The sequence below is a fragment of the Arvicanthis niloticus genome, chromosome 2 (genome assembly GCF_011762505.2).
Source record: "Arvicanthis niloticus isolate mArvNil1 chromosome 2, mArvNil1.pat.X, whole genome shotgun sequence".
Classification (NCBI taxonomy): domain Eukaryota; kingdom Metazoa; phylum Chordata; class Mammalia; order Rodentia; family Muridae; genus Arvicanthis; species Arvicanthis niloticus.
Window position 1 is genome coordinate 119,840,412 of NC_047659.1, and position 20,868 is coordinate 119,861,279.

At 39.7% G+C, this 20,868-nt stretch overlaps 1 long non-coding RNA gene across 2 annotated transcripts; it reads right to left on the minus strand.

Annotated features, from left to right (window-relative positions):
* Positions 1-217: 217 nt before the first annotated feature.
* Positions 218-19,350, minus strand: LOC143441460 (uncharacterized). Of its 2 annotated transcripts, XR_013108895.1 has the most exons (7): positions 19,225-19,350; positions 18,851-18,982; positions 17,331-17,487; positions 16,767-16,914; positions 5,711-5,819; positions 5,152-5,311; positions 3,330-3,937 (listed from the first exon to the last, which is right to left on the minus strand). It is a non-coding gene; the product is annotated as an uncharacterized LOC143441460 (long non-coding RNA). The 2 variants fall into 2 exon arrangements; XR_013108894.1 differs by lacking the exon at positions 18,851-18,982 and having other exon boundaries at positions 218-3,937.
* Between the last annotated feature and the right edge of the window lie 1,518 nt (positions 19,351-20,868).

Here is a 20,868-nt window from a genome sequence, read left to right on the forward strand (position 1 = left end):
AGCGAGACAGAAAATTCAAATAACAGCTTTTATCTGTAAAGAATATTTACTGGTTTGGGGGGTTCTTTTTTTATTTACCCAATAAACTCTCCTAAGATCTTGAAGATCCACTTAATCAAATACTAACAGTGAGGCCACAAAGAGAGCAACAGTCATCACATCATGACACACCTTTGGATGCCCCACAATGTAAAATCATCAAAGATTTTTTTTTTTTCAGAAAAAATTTCATATGGAACTTGCCCAAAGGTGGGGTTAGAATTAGAATTATTATTCGTAATGGAGTACAGAAGAGAAAAGATCCAAGGCCTTTTAGAGCAACAATACCATGTGATGAAAACCTACTTAATCCTGAAAATGAAGTGCTTATTGGTCGCACAAATTTGACCACAATAACGGTCAAGGCAGTACAATGAAACATTCATGACTTCTCCAGCCTCTTCTGCTTCTAAGGAGAAGAACTAGATCACATTTACAGGTTGAGCCTTGGAGTGGTCTTCTAAGTTTTAGTGAGCAGTCACACCCCAGTCAGAAAGACAGAATTTATGGTTCCAAGGTAAGAGTTTGTCCTGGATCATTTCCCCTAAAGCTTACACAAATTTAATCAAATACTAATAGGAGTGGACACCACAAAGTATTCCCACTTATGAGTGTTTTGGAAAACCTTGCCTGTGCTTTAGTGTACACTCATCAAATAATTCCAAACTCAAGAACCAGATCTCAATCTAGCATTCAAAATGATTTTGATGGGTTGCAGAATAAAGGAATTCATAGAAGCTTTAAACCAACAAAACACAACTATGCAATGACACCTACTTCATTATCAATAAGAAGTCTACATGGCAGTGCAAGGTAATTAAAATAGAGGGCAGGGTTGTACAATAACCCCTGCAAAACCACACAATCTTCGTCTTCATTAAAAGGACGAACCAGTGTCCCTCCCTTCACACCTTCACTTTGATCAGGTACCTGATCTGTCTGAGAGGAAAGACTGAAGAAAATGTAGTGTGCCTCCCACCCTTTCTTTTCTGAAGAGGACTTGTACTGAAGAGAAGATTTCCCAGGCAAATTTCACACTAGAACATTCATATGCCTGACTTTGGGAACAGAACTTGTAGAGGGACTGAGATCAGTATCTGTTCCAGGGTTTATAATCACTGAGGATGTTTTCAAAAATCATCAGTATTACAGGACGGCATGGACAGCACTCAGAATCTAGACCCAAGCACATGAAAAGCCCTGGGTAAGATCCCAGCTTAGAGCCTTCAGAAAACAGCAGCCCATCCTCCTGGAAAACAGACTCTCCATAGCATCTGAGTTACCAGTGCCAGCTTCTACTTTGGACTCCCCCTAAGAAAGCAGGAAGAAAGGATGCCATCAATAAATATTTAAAATGACTACATAGCTTACCATGCATTAAAAACAAAACAAAACAAAAACTTTTGAGCAAAGTAAAATCCTGGTAGCATATAGGGGAGGTCACAGAGAAACCAGCACACATACAGGCAGGATGGTAAGGCTACCCTTATCTATTTAATCATGTATGTTTTGAATACTGTATTCTTAACATAAATATTTACTAGACACACATATAAGGGGTGGTGATAGTGTATCAGGAAGATTCACTAGTATGTCCCAGATAGAAAACACATCCCATCCTTACTCCTAACAGGAGTCCTGAAGTATTTGAACTAGATATAGAAAGCAGAGGGTGGTAGCCTGAGAGTTGTGAAGGATGGAGAAAAGTGTTTGTGAACGAAAGAGTGGAATGCTCAGGGGAAATCAGACAGAGGGCCAAACCCAGCTGAGAGGCAGCACAGCAAGAGCGCAAGTACTTCATAATTCTATTAAGAGACCCTTTCATGTGTCTGTGTCAAGTGTTGTTGGAGGCCCTGTGGTCCCTGGAGCTGATACCACAGCCTGGAGAGCACCTTGCTGAGGATGCACACAGTCACAAGAGAGGAGAGGGGACTGGCAATTATTGCAGGGAAAACCAACGTGGTCTCCTTTATAACTGTGAGGCTTTGCTCTGGGTAGGTTATGGTGATTTGTCATATTTCTGTGAAATACAAAGACCCAGATACATTCAAGTAGATCTAACTTGAAACAGAGTTTTCTGCCTCCTAGAACACATATCTAGTATAATCATTTTGTATCATTTCCACAGGTACTACAAAGGTTCACTTGGCAATTACAATGTCCTTGCTTCTGATGCAACTTCTGGTGTCGTGGCTGTTACCGCTATAGTGCTGTTTCTCGTGTATTGTGAAAGACCAGATATTTTCATTGCACATATATGAACTTTCCAAAACCACATGCTAGAGATACTGAAAAATCATCAACAACAACACACAGCTTCAGTTAAAGCCTGAGATCATCTCAGAAACAAGACCAGGGACAGGGCTAGCTCTTTGAACAAGACACCCTGAGTGGAAGAGAGGAAGTCAGGTGTTGCTCCATGGCTCAGGCCAATGGAAATGGGTGGCCAGTTACAAGTAGACAACAAAACACTTTGTTTCTTACTGAAAATCCATATTTTCAGGTAGTTTTGAATGAAAAGGCTCCTGTACACTCACTCACCTAGAAGTAAGGCCAGATTGAGATACAAGTGCATGAACTAAGAAGAACAAGATTAATAAAATGGCTGCTGATTTCTGGAGTATCCAGTTCTTGGCTCTGACCCTTTGTTGTACAAGAATAGTGTCTCTGGAAGCTTGCAGACCTTCCTCACTGAGGCTGATGCCTCTCTGTCCTGGCAGCAGCCAAGTGAGTGTGGGGCGCTCCTCAAGTCCCCGTTATCCATCACCTCATCTGCTGTGTACATGGGCACAGAGAGTCCACTGGTTTTACTATAATCCTAGACCTAAGAAGGAACACCACTTTATCAATGAGATGATGCAAAAGGCTACCAGCTGAAAGGGCCAAACATACATAAACCTGATGGTGTCTATGAGTGCTATTTATATGGGTGTCTGCTATAGCAGTGACTTTAATCAATAAATGCAGAGCTGAACCATGAGGCAGAGAAACCTGGTGTTCTGTGAATTGAGACAAGCCTGGTCTATAGAGCAAGCTTGAGTCTAACCAAAGATGAAGATGGCTACATGACAAAACATTGTAATTATAGCTGCAAAACATTCTAGAACTGATTTTTATTAAAATTAACCCTGAAAGTAAGCACCACATAAAAGGTGCTCCAATTCTGCCACAGCCAGTATAATCCCAACAGGGAAGATTGTAGATTAAGGGCAGGGACAAATATAGCATTGTAATCTAAACATAAAAATGTTTACACTTGCAATCAGGCCATGGAAAATTATTTTGTTCTTCATTGTAGTAACTAAATATTTTTATTAATACTACAGCCCCAGTACCATTAATAATGAAAATGAAGGACTTGTGTGTTTTCAAGGAGCTCAATTTCAAATACAAGTAACTTTAAGTTTTTCCTGCCTCTGTTCTCTATTTACCCAGTTTATTCACACCTATCCTTCACTGCTCTAGAGGAAGAGGGACCTAGCAGAATGGAGTCCAGCAAAAGATATATTAAAGTCTTATGCTAAAGCCGTCTTAATTCAAAGCCTTAGATAAATACATATATCGTATATGTATATGATCTCGAGTTCAATATATAATGCTTCTGAGTTCCAGCTGTGTACCATCACAAGAAAAATATGCAAATTATTTTTTTCATAAAGGCATATAAAGTGTCATTTAAACACTTATTTGAATTACAACAGCAATCAATAATGAGTAATGTGAAATAAACTCACTCCTATTTGAAATACCAGGGAAGATAATAAAAAGACATTCCATGGATAATTTGGTGTTTTGAAGAAAATATGGTCACAAGGCTCTTGTCTGGATTTTTGGGGAATATTCTCACGAGCACTCAGAAGTCTTCTACAGGACTCCATTACCAGATCATATCTGATACCTGTCAAAGTGAGAGAGGTGTTTACAGAGGTAGAAAAGGAATCAAAGGACACTTCATTTGAGCAGAATACAACATATGCCTACTAGCTCATATTTTGGTCCTGACAGAGTAAAATAAAATGTATAAAATTTACTAAGTGTGTTTCATTTATTAACATTAAAATGACATTGAATGCAGTGACTGTTTGATACAACTGTGCATCTCAATAAAGCTATCTGAGGTATGCACAGATAGTTTTGCTCAATACTGTCCCTATAGAATTAGTATCCAGAATGTCACACAAAGGGTAGGCAAAACAAAATCCCTCTTCAATAGTAAGGTAACTATTATTAAAATATATATTATTTTCTACATAAACTAAATGGAACTATTCTGAGGTACATATACATATGTATATATGTACATATTACATGTATGAATATATATATATGTAATATATATATATATATATTATATATATATATATATATATATATATATATATATATTAGATACATGTGAGATGTGTGTGGAATATGTGTGTTTGTATGTGTGTGTGTTCAATGTTTGCACTTCTGCACCACTATACATCATGAAAGGAAGTCAGCATAGAAATTCAAACAGGGCAGGAACCTCCAGGCTGAAGCTGATGCAGAGGTCATGGCAGGCAGTTGCTTACTGGCTTGCTCTACATGGCCTGCTCCTTTGGAGACATTTTCTCTATTGTGACTCCCTTTTCTCTGATGACTCTAGCTTGTGTCAAGTTCAGATAAAACTGGCCAGTACATCCACTTTTCTTTAACCACTTCAAGTCTCGGTATAGATTACACTTTAGCCCCAGGAGAATGTGTTACACACAGGCCTTTCCTTTCCTTTCCACTACCTATGATCCATATGAGCACAGCCAAAAGTCCCTATGTGTGTCCTCTGCAGTGATCTGGATTCTCATCCCCTTTTTTTCTACTTCTCAGACACAGTGATGCCTATTGCAACCAGATCACCTGGGAGCACCAGAGCCCTCAGGCAAGCTTCTGCATGGTCTCAGTAAGAAGTCTAACTATAAATGAGTCATAATCATTATAAGGTGAGCTTGGCGCAGCAGCAAGTTGTTGTGTAGTTCTTTGGAGTTGGTTTTCACTACAGAGCTGTGCTCCTGGTGAGAAGGGACATGGTGGACAGCATCATGCCATTATCTTTGTCACTGATACTGATCAGCAAGTGTGTCATCCACCTACCCACAAAACAGACTCCAGAGTGAGAAAACAGGGTCCTAATGACTGTTCGTCAGAAACCTTCCCAAACTCCACCGAATCCCATCTGATAATCTTCTGCTCTAGATCAGTGAATGCTTTCACATTCTTGGCAAAGCTCTTCCTTACAGAAGATCATGAGAGCCTGTAGAAGACAAGAACACACAAATCACTTCCCCAAACCTGAAGGAGTAACAGAATGCCAGAGCCATGGGATGGCAACAGGCTTTCCATGTCTACATGTCCCAGAATAATTTCTATCACCGTGTGAAGAACCGTCTCTCTTCTTAGGACTGATGACCTCTCTCTGCCATTTATGTTCAGTGTGTGGAGCAATGACCTAGTCACCAGGCTCCCAAAGTCTTTCCACAAACATCTGCATGAAGACGAGCAGTAGGAAAGAGCCCTCTGCTGAGAAACATTGCAGTGACAGATCACTGGAGGCGGGGGCAGGATTTCAGAACACAATAGGTCTCCAGCAGATGCTCTGCCTGCCCCTCTGTCCCACCAACATTCATTTGAGCAACTATTTTGAAGATCATACCTCAGGTATAAAACAAGCACTCAAAAATCTTGTCTGGCCAGTGTGCTGCTGAAATAGAAATGATGCCTTGAAAAAATCGTATCCTGTTTCTGGGCCTCAGTTTCACCAACTGTAAAATGAGAGAAGAAACCCAAGTGTAAGATTCATAGCACAAGGTTGACAGTCTTAGTGGATTTATTTTTCTGCATCAGACAATGCAAACTAAATGGCACTGTTTGTCACTTGCCTAACAAATCCCGAGTCTGGGAACTGAAGAGATGGCTCAGCACTCTACATGTCAATTCCCAGTAACCACATCAGTTGCTAAAAATTGTGCTTCTAGGGTTCAGAAACGTTCTCTTGATCACCTTACTCATCTGCATTTGTGTACACATATCCACCCTACCCCACACTGATACAAATATACTACACATAATCAAAATGAATCACCCAGCTTAAATTAAAGCCTCATAGAGGAAAAAGAAGAAACATCCAGTTTTCGAGCTAACAGGGCTAAGAACAATCACCACCACATGGTTCTCTGAGGACACCCTCACAGCACTGGCATCATTGCAGCAGGCATGCATCCATAACAGGTAACAGGATGGAAATGATGCCAGAGATACTACTTTCCTTCAAAGGTGTTGTTGCCCTGAATGCATAAATAATCTCCAGAGTGCCCAAATGTGTCAGTGATGCATTAAGGAAAATAAATTCAAGACCAGAACTTTACCAAGAGCAAGCTTAGACAAAAATTATTTACTTCTCTCCCTGTGTCTTAAGTTGTTCCTGTGTGTTGTATGAGTCTAAATTTGTGCATGCCTGAATGTTTGTCTGGTTAATTGATTCATATGTCTCTGTTTGCATTTCTGTCTCTGTCTTCCTGTGCCCCAAAGGAAGGACTTCACTATCTCTTTCATTGAGCAACACAGAAAATATCATATGGGGTAGAAATGAAGAACACTTCACAGAAATGTATGGCAGATCTGTTACCATTCAGTAGCAGTGTTTTCAACCTGTGTATTCCATTCCCAGCATTTATTACCACAACATAGGCATTGCTAATATTCCAGGAGTATGATAGTGTAGATAATTTTAAAACACAGGTTGCAACGACAATTTAGATGTGATATCCAGGGCTAGTAAAGTTGTGTGTAATATTGTTCTCTTAAAGACAGATTGAGCAGACAGCTTGCCTACACAGTAGAATATCAGTCTTAAGTGATCTCATGGTGTATCACTAACTGTGGCTTTGAGGTCATGGAAAAATTCCAGTATATTGGGAAAGAGTATATACATTCAGATTAATGTATCATTACATCAAGGGAGCTTTCACAAAGCTGGCACCCCACCCCAAAAAGGGAGAAACTGGGACCCCTGGGGACCTAGGAACCCCCATCCGGTCAGTGGCATGGGTTCCCTCAGGTCTGAGCAGGTGTCCTGAGAAGACTGTGAGCACTATCTCTGCACCCAATCCCACAACACCCAAAGGAAGTTGGACTCCCAGGAGCACTAACATGCCCAGGATCATAGCTCTGCACCAAGTCCTACAATACCCTGAGGAAGGTAGAGTCCCAGGAAGGATCATAGGATTTCAGGAGCTCGGCCACACGAGGATTTCAGGATTCCATAGGCAGCATGACTTTCAGGAGCTCTTATACTGTGGATCTCAGGATCATAGGATCACAGGATCACAGGATCACAGAGAGAGCTGGGCTCTGAGGAATTCTGATACAACCAAGATGACAGGAGAGACAGGCTCCAGTCAGAAACCATGAGTGCAGGTAGCACTAGAGATAACCAGAGGGTGAAAGGCAAGCACAAAAACATAATCAACAGAAACCAAGGTTACTTGGCATCATCAGAACACAGTTCTTCCACCATAGCAAGTCCTGAATATCCCCATCACACTAGAAAAGCAAAATATAAATTTAAAATCACTTCTCATGATGATGATATAGGACTTTAAGAAATATATAAGTAACTCCTTCAAAGAAATACAGGAAAACAGGTAAAAGCCCTTGAAGAGGAACGCAAAAATCCCTTAAAGAATTACAAGAAATCACAACCAAACCGGTGAAAGAATTGACCAAAACCATCCAGGATCTTAAAATCAAAGTAGAATCAATAAGGAAATCAGAAAGGGAGTCTACCCTGGAGATAGAAAACCTAGGAAAGAGAACAAGAGTCATAGATGCAAGCTTCACCAACAGAATACAAGATATAGAAGAGAGAATCTCAGGTACAAAAGATATCATAGAAAATGTTGACACAACTGTCAAGAAAAATGCAAACTGCAAAAAGCTCCTAATTCAAAACATCCAGGAAATCCAGAATATAATGAGAGGACCAAATCTAAGTATAATAGGTATAGGGGAGAGTGAAGATTCCCAACTTAAATGGCTAGAAAATATCTTCAACAAGATTAAAGAGGAAAAACTTTCCTATACTGAAGAAAGAGTTGCCCATGAACATACATGAAGCCTACAGAACTCCAAATAGACTAGACCAGAAAAGAATTTCTCCCATCACATAATAACCAAAACATCAAATGCACAAAACAAAGAAAGAATATTAAAAGCATTAAGGGAAAAAGGTCAAGTAACTTATAAAAGTAGACCTATCAGAATTACACCAGACTTTGCATCAGAGACTATAAAAGCCAGAAAATCCTGGACAGAAGTCATATACACCCTAAGAGAACACAAATGCCAGCCCAGGTGACTATACCCAGCCAAACTCCCAATTACCATAGATGGAGAAACCAAGATATTCCATGCCAAAACCAAATTTACACATTTTTAACAAACCCAGCCCTAGAAAGAATAGATGGAAAACTCCAACAAAGAAGGAAAAGCAAGCAAGTAAGCTTCTCCAACAAACTCAGAAGAAGATAGTCACACAAATATAATTCCACCTAATAACAAAGAGAACAGGAAACAAAAATTACTTTTCCTTAATATCTTTTAAGGATATTAACTGGCTCAATTCCCCCAATAAAAAGAAATAGACTAACAGACTAGATGCATAAACAGGACTCAGAATTTTGCTATATATAGGAAATGCACCTCATTGAGAAAAACAGACACTACCTCGGAGGAAAGGACTGGAAAACAATTTTGCAAGCAAATAGTCCCAAGAAACAAGCTGGAGTAGCCATTCTAATATTGAACAAAATTGACTTTCAACCAAAAGACTGAAGAAGGGGCTCTCCAGAGACTTCCTCACATAGGGATCCAGTCCATATGCAGTCACCAAATACAGACATTGTTGTGGATGCCAGGAAGTGCATGTTGGCAGGAGCCTGATATAGCTCTCTCCTGAGAGGCACTGCCAGAGTCTGACATATACAGAGACAGATGCTAGCAGCCACCCATTGGACGGATCAAGGGGTCCCCAATGGAAGAGTTAGAGAGAGGACTGATGGAGCTGAACGATTTTGCATCCCTATGGGAAGAGCAACAATACCAACCAACCAGAGCTTTCGGGGTCTTAACAGACAGCCTGGGAACACACATGAAAAGACCCATGGCTCCTGCTGTATATATAGGGGTGGATGGCCTTGCCAGGCATCAGTGGGAGAAGAGGTCATTGGTACTATAAATTCTGGATGCGCCAGTGTGGGTAAATGTGAGGGCAGGAAGGCAGGAGTGGGTGGGTGGGGGCACACTTTCATAGATGCAGGAGGAGGGGAAATTGGATAGGGTTTTTTTTTTTTTTTTTTTTTTTTTTTTTGCGGTGGCTATGGGGAAAGAGGATACAATCTGAAATGTAAATAAATAAAATATCAAATTAAAAAACAAACAAACAAGAAATGCTGACAAACATCAAGCTTTTAACTTGTATACTGATATCCAATATATAGCTCATGGTTTACAATTACTTGAAATCTCCTTTTTTAGATACTGCGGATTCTCAAAGTCTGCAATTAGTTATGTGAATACAACTCAATTTAAGAGAATGTACTGTTCCTTAACTTTATAGGACATTTAAGAGATTCCTTGGACCCCTTAGGGCAATGCCACAGTAGATTTATATAGGAGGAGGCAGATTACAGGCCTTACACAGGAACAGTTAGCCAAACAATCTCATTCTTTACATCATAGAAGTAGTAATAGCTTGAGACAACAGTTTGGTATTTCTAGAGAATGTGCACGTCAAATTGTAAAGACTTGTCCTGAATGTCCTCAGTTTCTACCTGCACCACATGACGGTGTTAATCCTCGAGGACTCATACCTAATCAATAATAGCAAATGCATGTTACTCATATTTCTGATTTTGGACAATTAAAATATGTACATGTGACTATTGACACCCTCTCAGGCTTTCTAGTTGCAACTGCTTCAACCAGAGAAGCAACAAAAACTGTACTTAGTTATTGCCTACATTGTTTTTCTATGCTGGCTGTTCCAAATCAGATTAAAACAGATAAGGGAACTGGCTATTGCAGTCAAGCATTTGAGACTTTTTGTCAACAACATAATATTACACATATTACTGGGATTCCTTATATTTCTCAAGAACAAGGTATTGTGGAAGGGGCCCATGGAACTTTAAAGCAATATCTTCATAAAATAAAAAAGGTGGAGGTATATCCCCATACACAACAAATTTATTTAAATCATGTTCTTTTCATTTTAAATTTTTAAAAATTTGGATGTCAAGGAACTTTCTGCTGAGTGTCTATGGCACACTACAATTAGGCATACTTATGCCTAGGTGAAAAGGAAGGATCCACTTTCCTGGCATATGTCATGATCCCGATCATGTATTTAATATGGGAAAGAGGGTATGTTTGTGTTTTTTTTCTGCAGGATGCTGAAAGAGCATGGTGGCTGCCAGAATGACTGGTGAGACATGCTGATGCTGGGACAAAGAATAATGCTGACCTGTGAGCTTGCTCAGTGCCCTGACAATAGTGACTGGGAAGCTGTATTGGACTTACTTTCCTGACCCACCTTTGCTTACCTATATCCCAGATGGGACAAGCTGCCTTGCCTCAAGGTTTTAGATCTTGTGGGATAGAGAATCAAAAAGAGAAGTCATATTGACACTTGTATTTTTCTTAAAGGTGACCAGTTATTAGGACTCAATCATGGACTGGTCTAGAAATCAATCCAATATTGGAAATAACAGTCTTCATTTGGAAGGCTGGTTCTGGACATTTTCAGAGACATATTTGGAAGTTAGCTGCAGTTCTCTATGCTGTTATCAAGAGATAAAGTTGGCACAGGATCTGGATTTCAAACAAGTGTTACTGCATGTGATAAGGCTCTTATTTGTCAAGTTAAAACTACTTTTGTTTATTCTACAGTATTTAATGTAAGTTGTATCCGATTGTATACATTCTAATTGTGTTAGTGTGTTGACACCTGGCATATCTGTTAAAGAGGTCTATTAACCAGCTTTTGTTTTATTGTCCTGAGTATTGCAGGACCTTGGTATTCTGATAAAAGCTTGCAAGTACTGAATGAAATGAGTCAGGTTTTAAGCAGAAGCAAGGTTGTAGTGGGCTTGATTATTGCTTGTATAACAGCTCTAATTACATTAATTGCTAGCACCAATGCTTCTGCAATTGCTTTCACATAAGAAGTTAAGGTAGCTACTTTTGTTAATCATAGAGCCAAAAAATGCTACTAAAGTGTTGAGTATACAAGAGGATTTAGATAGGCATTTGGAACAATGGATTGATGCTCTTTAACCTATTGAAATTATTGGAAAGGATGTTCAGAGTCTAAGAGTAAGTAGCCTTTTCATGTGTCATGCCAAATGCCAATAGATTTGTATTACTTCTAAAATTCACAATGATATTCATTAAAATTATGAAAGAGTTTACAGAGACTTGCAGGGTATTTGGTATAATTTTAACACCTCTCTGGATGTTTTAACTTTGCATAGTGACAGTATGAATTTACAGCATGCTGAGCTTTGATGCTGCAGATACTGCTGATTAATTTATTCATGGCCTGAGATCAGTATTTCCATTTGGGTCAAGCCTCAAGACTAGCATGTATTGCTTGATCCTGCTAGAATTTTTTGTCCTAGGAATACTTATATTCCTGCCCATCGTGTTAAAGCTTGTTGTTTTTAACAACATCAACATGTTGGCAGCCAATCCAAAGTACATGACTTGAAATAGAAAATGGAACTCCAGACAGAGTTATTCATTTAACAAGCTGGCAAGCCAAGGATGGGTAAGATTCTTCACAGAGCCTTACCAACCCAAGAGAGAAGTGCATTGCTTTTGATAATGCATATTCCATGACAGGTAAGGAGGGCATTCTTATCAGAAAGACTGAAGACAGGCTCAGTCTTGTTTATAAAATAAAAAAAGGAGAGATGTGGAGAGCTCTTAGGGCTGCTTGGCAGGAATCTGACATTTGCCAAAGACAGAGAAGTGAGCTTCAAGAAGGAATCTGATATTAGGCTAGAACAAAATATCATTTTCAGGCAAAAATCTAAATCTTAGGCTAGAACAAAGAAGTAGGCTTTAAGCATGAAAATGACTCTGGGCTATGACAGTGAAGTAGGTTCACCTATTTTAGTCATCCTGATAAGCCCTTAGAAACTGGGTACGGGAGTGATCAAAGTACTTTGTTTATTGCCTTGCTTGTTCTTTGGCTATTTCTGTTTATTGTTTTTCTTCTTCCTTGACTATTTGCATTTATTGTTCTGCTAGTTCCTCAACCTAGAACTGATCTTAATACTTGCATGTAATTAAAATGAAGTAGAAGCAGATTGGAAAAAAGTAAAAGAAAATGATAAGGACAGCTCAGCTTCTGAGAGAAAAGCATTCAAGATGTTTACACTGGGAAAACCAAAATTTAATGGTAGCAAGTGACTTAAACAGCCTCGAGATGGTTCTGTGTCCTCTCAGGATTATGGGAGGCTTGTGGTATAAGCCTTCCATAAAGCCTATGCTTCTGCACACCATTTTCCATTACTGGCCTTCAAGTACCAGCACTAGAGTAGGTGCTCTTCTGTAGGTATCCAGATCTCATAGAAGAACAGTTTTAAAAATTCTTCCTGTCAAATTTGCAACTAATAGTGGAGAGGTTCTAGGAGACAGAGACCTGGGATAGGAGACAGAGAACTGGGATAGAGGAGGCACCCAAGGATCAATGTGGATATCATTAGCTTTGACTCACAGCATTGGAGATATGAAGCCTGGGGAGGTTGGTCACGGAGCAATAGGGACACCCTCTAAACCACAAAAATTTCAACCCAAAATTTACCCTGTCTACAAGAACTGCAGACATGGGGAATGGAGCAGAGACTGAGGGAATGAACAACTCAAACCTGGCCCCACTTGAGACTCATCCCAGGGGCAAGCACCAATCTCTGACTCTATTAATAATACTTGGTTATGCTTGCAGACTAGAGTTTAGCATGGCTGTACTCTGAGAAGCTCCAGCCAGCAGCTGTCTTAGGCAGATTCAGATACCCACAGTCAAAAGATGTTTGGAGCTTTGAGGCTCTTATAGAAGAATAGGAAGAATTGTGGCTATAAGGGAATGGGATTGGCACAGCAAGACCAACGGAATCTACTAATCTGTACTCCTCGAGCTCTCGGTGACTTATATACCAACAAGAAAAATAAAAATAAACACATACACAGGCATAGACTTAGTCACCCCCATACATTTGTAACAGATATGCAGCTTGGTCTTCATGTGGGTCTCAAACTGCTGAACTAGAAGCTATACTAAAAGCAACGGCTTTTAGGATAAATAAATAAATAAATAAATGTAAATTTGTTCTTCCTGCCTGCACAGTGAGTCAGGTGTCCTGAAATTGCACACTTCCATCTCACCTCCAGGTACTAATGTTCTCAAAACGGCAGCTCTGAGAGAAGTGACTCTTTCAGTAATCATCAAATTAGATTATAAGTGTAGATATGAACAAGTATCATCTTGTTGATAGGCCATGCATCACAAAGTACTCTGAGTAGACTTGTGACCAAAGGGTTTGGGAAAGAGCCAGGTAGTGAGATCCCAGAGAAGACAGATGATTTCTGTGTTATTGCTGCACTAGAAGGAGCATGCACATTGTATGCTTTGGGATGTTGATGTGGTGGCTCAGGCACCTAAGCCAATCTTCACAGAGTGGTTCATCTGTGGTGGCCTGACAGTTAGCTTCATAGAACACAGTGGAATATCACAAGAGCCTAAGCCTCTACCCATGCCCTTCTCAGTGATCTCACAGACATGATACATAGAGAAAACAGTTTAGTGTTAGCTACCATTAGCAAGTCAGCAAAGTGAGCAAATATTGCAAACAAAAAAGCATAAAATATACAAACAACACAGTTAAAGAGAAATAGCTCCTCATAAAATCTGTAACTACAATTTCAGATGACAAAAGACAATTATTAATGTGTTGGCACATGATTTCAGACCCTGTTTTGGAGGGTAGATATCTGTGAATTCCAAGCCAGCCTTGTCTAGACAGTAAAATTTTCCAGCCTTAATGAGAACATGAATGCTAAGAAATGCTAAGAAATGATAAGAAAACACCATGGAAAGAGAGAAGAAAGTGTATGAGAGCCAGGTGATGGGACAAATTGCTTTGAAACATTGACAACATTGACTTCTTATTCTTTTTTTTTAAAGCTTTTGATATTTTTTTTTTTTTTTTGAGACAGGGTTTCTCTGTATAGCCCTGACTGTCCTGGAACTCACTCTGTAGACCAGGCTGGCCTCAAACTCAGAAATCTGCCTATCTCTGCCTCCCAAGTTTGGGATTAAATGCATGAGCAACCACTGCCTGGCTTCTTTTGATATTTTTATTAATTTAATTTTTTGAATATTACATTCTGACTATAGTTTCCCCTCCCTTTTCTCCTTCCAGTCCCTCCCACTCCCTCTCCCCTTCCCATTCACTTCTCCATTTCCCCTCAGAAAAGTACAAGTCTCCCAGGGATTTCTACCAAAACATGGCATATGAAGTTGAAATCAGACTAGGCATTACCCTTCATATGGAGCCTGGATGAGGTGTTCCCAGTAGGAGAATAAAAGTCCCCAAACCAAGCAAAAGTGTCAGGAACAGTCCTGCTCCTTCTGTTAGGAGTCCCACATAAACAAAATCTACATGACTATAACATATATGCAGAGGGCCTAGGTTAGACCAATGCAAGCTCCCTGATTGTCATTTCAGGCTCAGTGAGCCCCTACTAATCCAGGTTTGTGGATTCTGTGGGTTTTCTTGTGTTGTCCTCTGACTCCTACAATCCTTCTTGTCTTCCACAAGATTCACTGACTTTTGCTTAATGTTTGACTCTAGGTCTCAGTATCTGTTTCCATCAGTTTCTGGATGGAGCCTGTCTGATGGTGATTATCTCAGGCTCCTGTCTATAAGTATAGCAGAATATCATTAGGAATCATCTCTTTACTTTTATATTTTGTCTGGCAAGATTTGGTTCTATCTTAGGTCTAGGGGCCATCTGGCTCTGGTTTCTGGTCCTCCAGGCAGTGTCATGAGTGGGCTCCTTCTCATGGCATGGGTCTCAAGCTGGACCAATTATTGTTTAGCCACTCCCACAAAGTGCTGGGCCATCTTTACCCCAGTACATCATGCTGACAGGACAAATTGTAAGTTGAAGATTTTGTAGCTGGGTTGATGTCCCTATCCCTCTATTAGAAGTCTTGCTTGGTTATAGGAGATGACTGTTTCAGCTTCTGTATCCCACATGACTAGGAGTCTTAACTAGGGTCACCCTAATAGTTTCCTGGGAGTTTTTATTGTGCTAGGTTTCTACTTTCCCTTCAAAATTGCCTTTCAGTTCCAGTTGTCTCCTAGTACTCACCCTCCTAACTACTCAACCTGATGTCTCCTGCTCTTCTCTATCAGTCTATTTGAAATATATATTCTATTTCTACTTCCCAGGGAGAGCTATGCATCCACCTTTGAGCCTTCCTTGTTATCTAGCTTCTCTAGGTCTGGCCATTGTGGTATGACTATTTTTTACTTTAGAGTTAATATCCACTTGTACATGAGTGTATACTATGTTTGTGTTTCTGGGTCTGTTTCTGGGTTACATTACCCAGGATATTTTCTAGTTCCATCTATTTCCCAAAAAATTTCATGATGTTATTTTTTTAATAGCCGAGTAGTATTCCATTGTGTAAATGAACCACATATTCTTTATCCATTCTTTGCTTGAGGGACATCAAGTTTGGTTCCAGTTTCTGCCTATTATGAATAAAGCTTCTACGAACAGAGTTTAGCAAGTGTCCTTGTGGTAGGATAAAGCATCATTAGGGTATATGTCCGGGAGTGGTCTTGAGGTAGATGTGGTCTTGAGGTAGATATATTCCCAGTTTTCTGAGAAACCACCATACTGACTTCCAAAATGGCTGTGCATGTTTGCACTCCCACAAGCAGCAAAGAGTATTCCCCTTGCTCCATATACTCTCCAGCATGTGCTGTCACTAATGTTTGTAATCTTAACCATCTGAGAGGTAAAAGATGAAATCTCAGAGTTGTTTTGAGTTGCATTTCCCTAATGGCTAAGAATGTTGAACATTTCTTCAAGTGCTTCTCAGACTTGATTTAAGCACTGATTTCTTGATATAACATGGCTATTGCACACATAAATCTATCTATGCTTGTGAAAATAAGGAGTCATTGGTCAACTTTCTATACTCAAAAGTCCTTGACATTCAACGATTGCCAAGAGGAGGAATGATGTGCTTTTCTGGAGTAATGTTTTCATCTTCTCATGAATAAACACCCACATTCACAACTCTCTTTAAACCCAGTTCATCAAACACACAAAAACAAAGAAAGATCTGAAAACTGGATGGCTACTCACTGAGCATTGGATGTTTAGCAGGTATTATAAGTAGGATTAGAAACAATGTGGGCGTACATGGCCTAATATAGCTTATACATATATAAAGGAATACTGATGCCATAATTATATAGAATTGATTGTTATTAAAGAAGACATCAGAATACAGAGATGTCTTCATGAAACAGGGTGGAACAACCAGCCTGCTACTTTGGTGGATCACAAGACAATGGGGATTCATTGTTGGAAATTCATTCTTCTAATATATGGACTCCTGGGCTTACCTTAACACTTTTCAGTTTAATTTCTCTACATCCCTATTATACATATTTACAGATATAGGTTAAGAATTCTCGATCCAAGTTTACTACTGTAGTTCCTCCATTTCCACTGCTACATTCTGAGTCCACTTTTTGCAGCAGAAGAAATAACCTACATAAAAGTACAAAGCAAATAAAATATGTAAATAGTTTAAAATTAAGTTTGTTTAAATTAATTGCTAAATATAAAACAATTCTTGCTGTGACATTTTAGCTGTGAGTATGGCTCCTGCTATAGCTAAAAACTAACTTTCATCCTTGGCCCATCACCAGAACCAAGACAAAAAGGTCATAAGCTTGCATTGACCTTCTCCATTAGCAATGGACATATACTCTGGGACACTGCTCTTTCTGTTCATGGATGCTTGAAGCACAAAGAACAACAACTCTCAAAGTCTGACTTTTACATATGTGTCCTGAGCCTGAAAGACAGAAAGATGGCTGTCCAGAAAGTTCCTAACATTCACTTATAAGAACACCAAACATCTGAAAGGTGCAAAATCCGTGTCATTTATGCTGAATACCTACCTCTCTGGGAGTCTGGGAAGTTGGCTTCTCAACGTCAAAAATACTCATGTGACAAACCAACAGAAAACTCTGGCATCACGTTTCTTTCTATATGTTTTGCCCAGGCAAACATTTCACATGTTTATGACATTTCTTCACCAGAGAAGTGCAATGTATCCTGTGGGATTGCAAGAGAAGTCCTTTACTGGCTCATATTTCCTTGCCTCAGAAGCCAACCACACATTCCTCTTAATACATAGTAATCCAGATGTAAACTGTGCTCTGAGTCCTGTGTATGTTGCTACAAATCACCAGAGTTAGTGTCATTTGGGGAGCTGGGTCTAGTTCCAGAAGATTTCATCTTTTGTTATTCATTCCCTTAGCCTTATTTCCTGTCAAAGCACTTGGCAGCATATCACACAGTGAGTTCTACTATGGAAACAAACCATAGGACCATCAGTTCAATTTGAACTAGAAAGAATTTTATACCATGTTTCTTAGTGCAGATGGAATTGCTAGATTAGTCTCTTTAGCCAGGCAGTGGTGGTGCACGCCTTTAATCCCAGAATTTGGGAGACAGAGGCAGGCGGATTTCAGAGTTCGAGGCCAGCCTGGTCTACAGAGTGAGTTCCAGGACAGCCAGGGCTACACAAAGAAACCCTGTCTTGAAAAAACAACAACAACAAAAAAAATTAGTCTTTTTAAATCAGTTTATAATGTCAGGCTTAGCTGGCCTCATTTGTTTATTGACTTTGTTTCTAGATTATAAATGATATTTCTATTATTCTGTGTGAATAAGTCTTTGAGTGGTTCAGAAAGAGGCCAGTAGCATTTAAGTAAGGAAAAAATATTTATTCTAATTAGATCTTCATATTTTTTCACTTCTTATTTAAGTGTCTATACGTGTTTGTATGTGCATGTACAGCAGCCACAGTTCTCTCATGGAGGTCAGAAGACACCATATAGGAGTCCCTTTATTCTCCCCATATATGGGTTCCAGAGACTGAGCTCACATCATCAGGATAGGTGGCAGGAATCTACACCTGTTCAGCCTTTGAGCAGTCATCTAATTAAATTTGTATTTAAAATCTTTCCATTGTTCTGATACTTTAGCAACTATTTCAGAATATGTCAAGCAACTTCTGAATTCACTAATTTTATAAATAAAACAATAAAAATTCTACTAATGTATTTAAATTATAATCAATATCTGTAATAGTAAAAACATTCACTAAAGGGGAAAGCCACCCTTCCCCATCCCATCATCCACGTGATTAGATCACACCCATGTCAGTCATAAACAAATAGAAAATTGAAATTGAAGGTAGAATTTAACACAGATCAATGGGAATACAAATGGATTCTGTTGCATTTTACTAGGCTTCCAGGTATTTCCATGCTTATCAATAGGATACTTGCCATTTTTATATAAGTACATATTACAGAGAGAAAGTAAGTAAATTTCAGATTGAAATGATAGAGGAATGATCAACTCCTGTGAAGTTTATGAATGTGATGTGAACTCAGAAGGAATTCCTCACCGGGGAAGGAAGCACTCCTGATGCAATTGCATACTCTAAAGGGCACAGAGGAAGTCCTTGCTGGAGGGAGAGAAGGAACAGGAAACTGTGGCTACTTGAAGATGTCAGTACAGGAGACAGCACTCACTTCACCTGGTTAACAAGAAAATGCCCTGTTTCAGTTGAAGGCAGGAGAAACAAAGAAACTTTATCTAACTACAATGTGTACATGTGGGAAATTACTGACGATAGGTTATTTTAAACCAATGTAGCAAGGCCTGAAGTTCTGGTACAAACAAAACTGAAAGACCCAGGCTTGTATTAAGGATATAGTGACTTGTACTAAGGATATAGGTAAGTATTTTTACTCCATATCACATTCAATCCCTTCTTACCTCGGGCAAAAAGCCCACAGAGCCCAACTGCTGAGATTTTCATGACCAAGGAACAGAAACACCTATCAACTGTTTCACTCAGAGGCCTTTGAACCCTCGTGCAATACCTGAGCAACCGCTTTACCCACAGGCCTTTGCTCCTTTGTGCCACTCCGAGTTAACTGCTCCACCCAGAGGCCTTTGCGCCCTCTTGCTATACCCTGCTAAATGCCTGTGCACCAGGTTGCAGCAGAGAGACGAGCTCCCAGTACACATGTCTACCTGTCGCCGTTGTACTAGCGTCTGTAGCAAAGACTTCTGCCATCTCTATTGACAGAAAACCACTCTAGATTGACGTGGCAGAAGGGCAAAGGGAGCCTTACCTAGGCCACTGCACACATGGTAGCAGAAGTGCAACTTGGTCTTTATGTGGGCACTCAAAAAATTGGAATGCATATATACCCTGAGTCTGTTTCCTGCCTGTCTATAGATCTCCTTCTCCTGACTGGACACCTCTTTTGGCCTCAGCAGGAGAGGATGTATCTAATCCTGCAGTGGCTTCATGGATCCAAGGGTGAGGGTGTGGGGGTGGCTTGTGGAGGTGTGATACCTAGTGAGTGGCTCCCCTTTCTCAGAGGAGAAAGGGGGGGAGGAATGGGTGGAAGATATGTGTGAAGTGGTACTGGGAGGAGAGGGATGTTGATACCGTGATGTAAGGTGAATAAGTAAATAAATTCAAAGCTAGTTTAAACTAGGGACATGTTTTACTTGTTTTGTACTTTGATATAGATTATTCCTTCTGCTAAAACAAAGAACAACTGTGGATGTAGCAGGAGAAATGGAGAAACATCAGTAGTAAACATGGGACAGAAAGGCTTACATCTATCTGTAAATATATTTACCAGGGATGTTCAGGTAGTAAACTGAAAAGCGTTATGCTAAGCCCAGGAGTCCCTATATTAGGAGAATGAGTTTCCAGCCATGAATACCACTGTGCACTCTTAAGAGCCACAGATGTAGCATGCTGGTGGTTAATCCCTATGAGAATTCCTATCTTAATATTTACTGAAGATATTTCTGTAATCTTGTGTCTACTTTAATAAAAATCAGTTCTATGCAATTAAGATGTTAGCATTCCTTCATGCATATAGGTTGTTTTTGGTCATTGAAGACATCCCTCCCCCATTCTCTGCCATCACCCTTCTGATACCTCCTAAACCTGCAATTCTTCTCACTGAGTAGCCTTCCTGTTTTAGATCTTTGTTTTGTGTGCTTGATGAACTGAGTTTAAATAGGGTACATATGTGAGTTTGGATGGAGTTTAATTACTAGAATGTGAAAACATCACTCCAGCCGAACATGGCATTCCTTCTCTGGACAATCATTGAAGGTTAAGGCATGTTTGGTATAGACAGTTGTTAAGTGACACCTTAACTCCTAACCATAAGTGCATTTACAAGTGAAATAGCCATATCGTATCAAGTAATCAGTGTGTCCCAGCATTGCAGCCCAACTCTTGGCTCTTGTACACTTTGCAACCCTCTTCCATGGTGTTTTCTTTAAGCATTGCAGGGAAGATATCCATGTTCTGCTTAGGGCTGTGCATTCAGTGATTTTTTTTATTCCCAGCACTTTTATCAGGTATGAGGCTGTGCATAAGTTTAC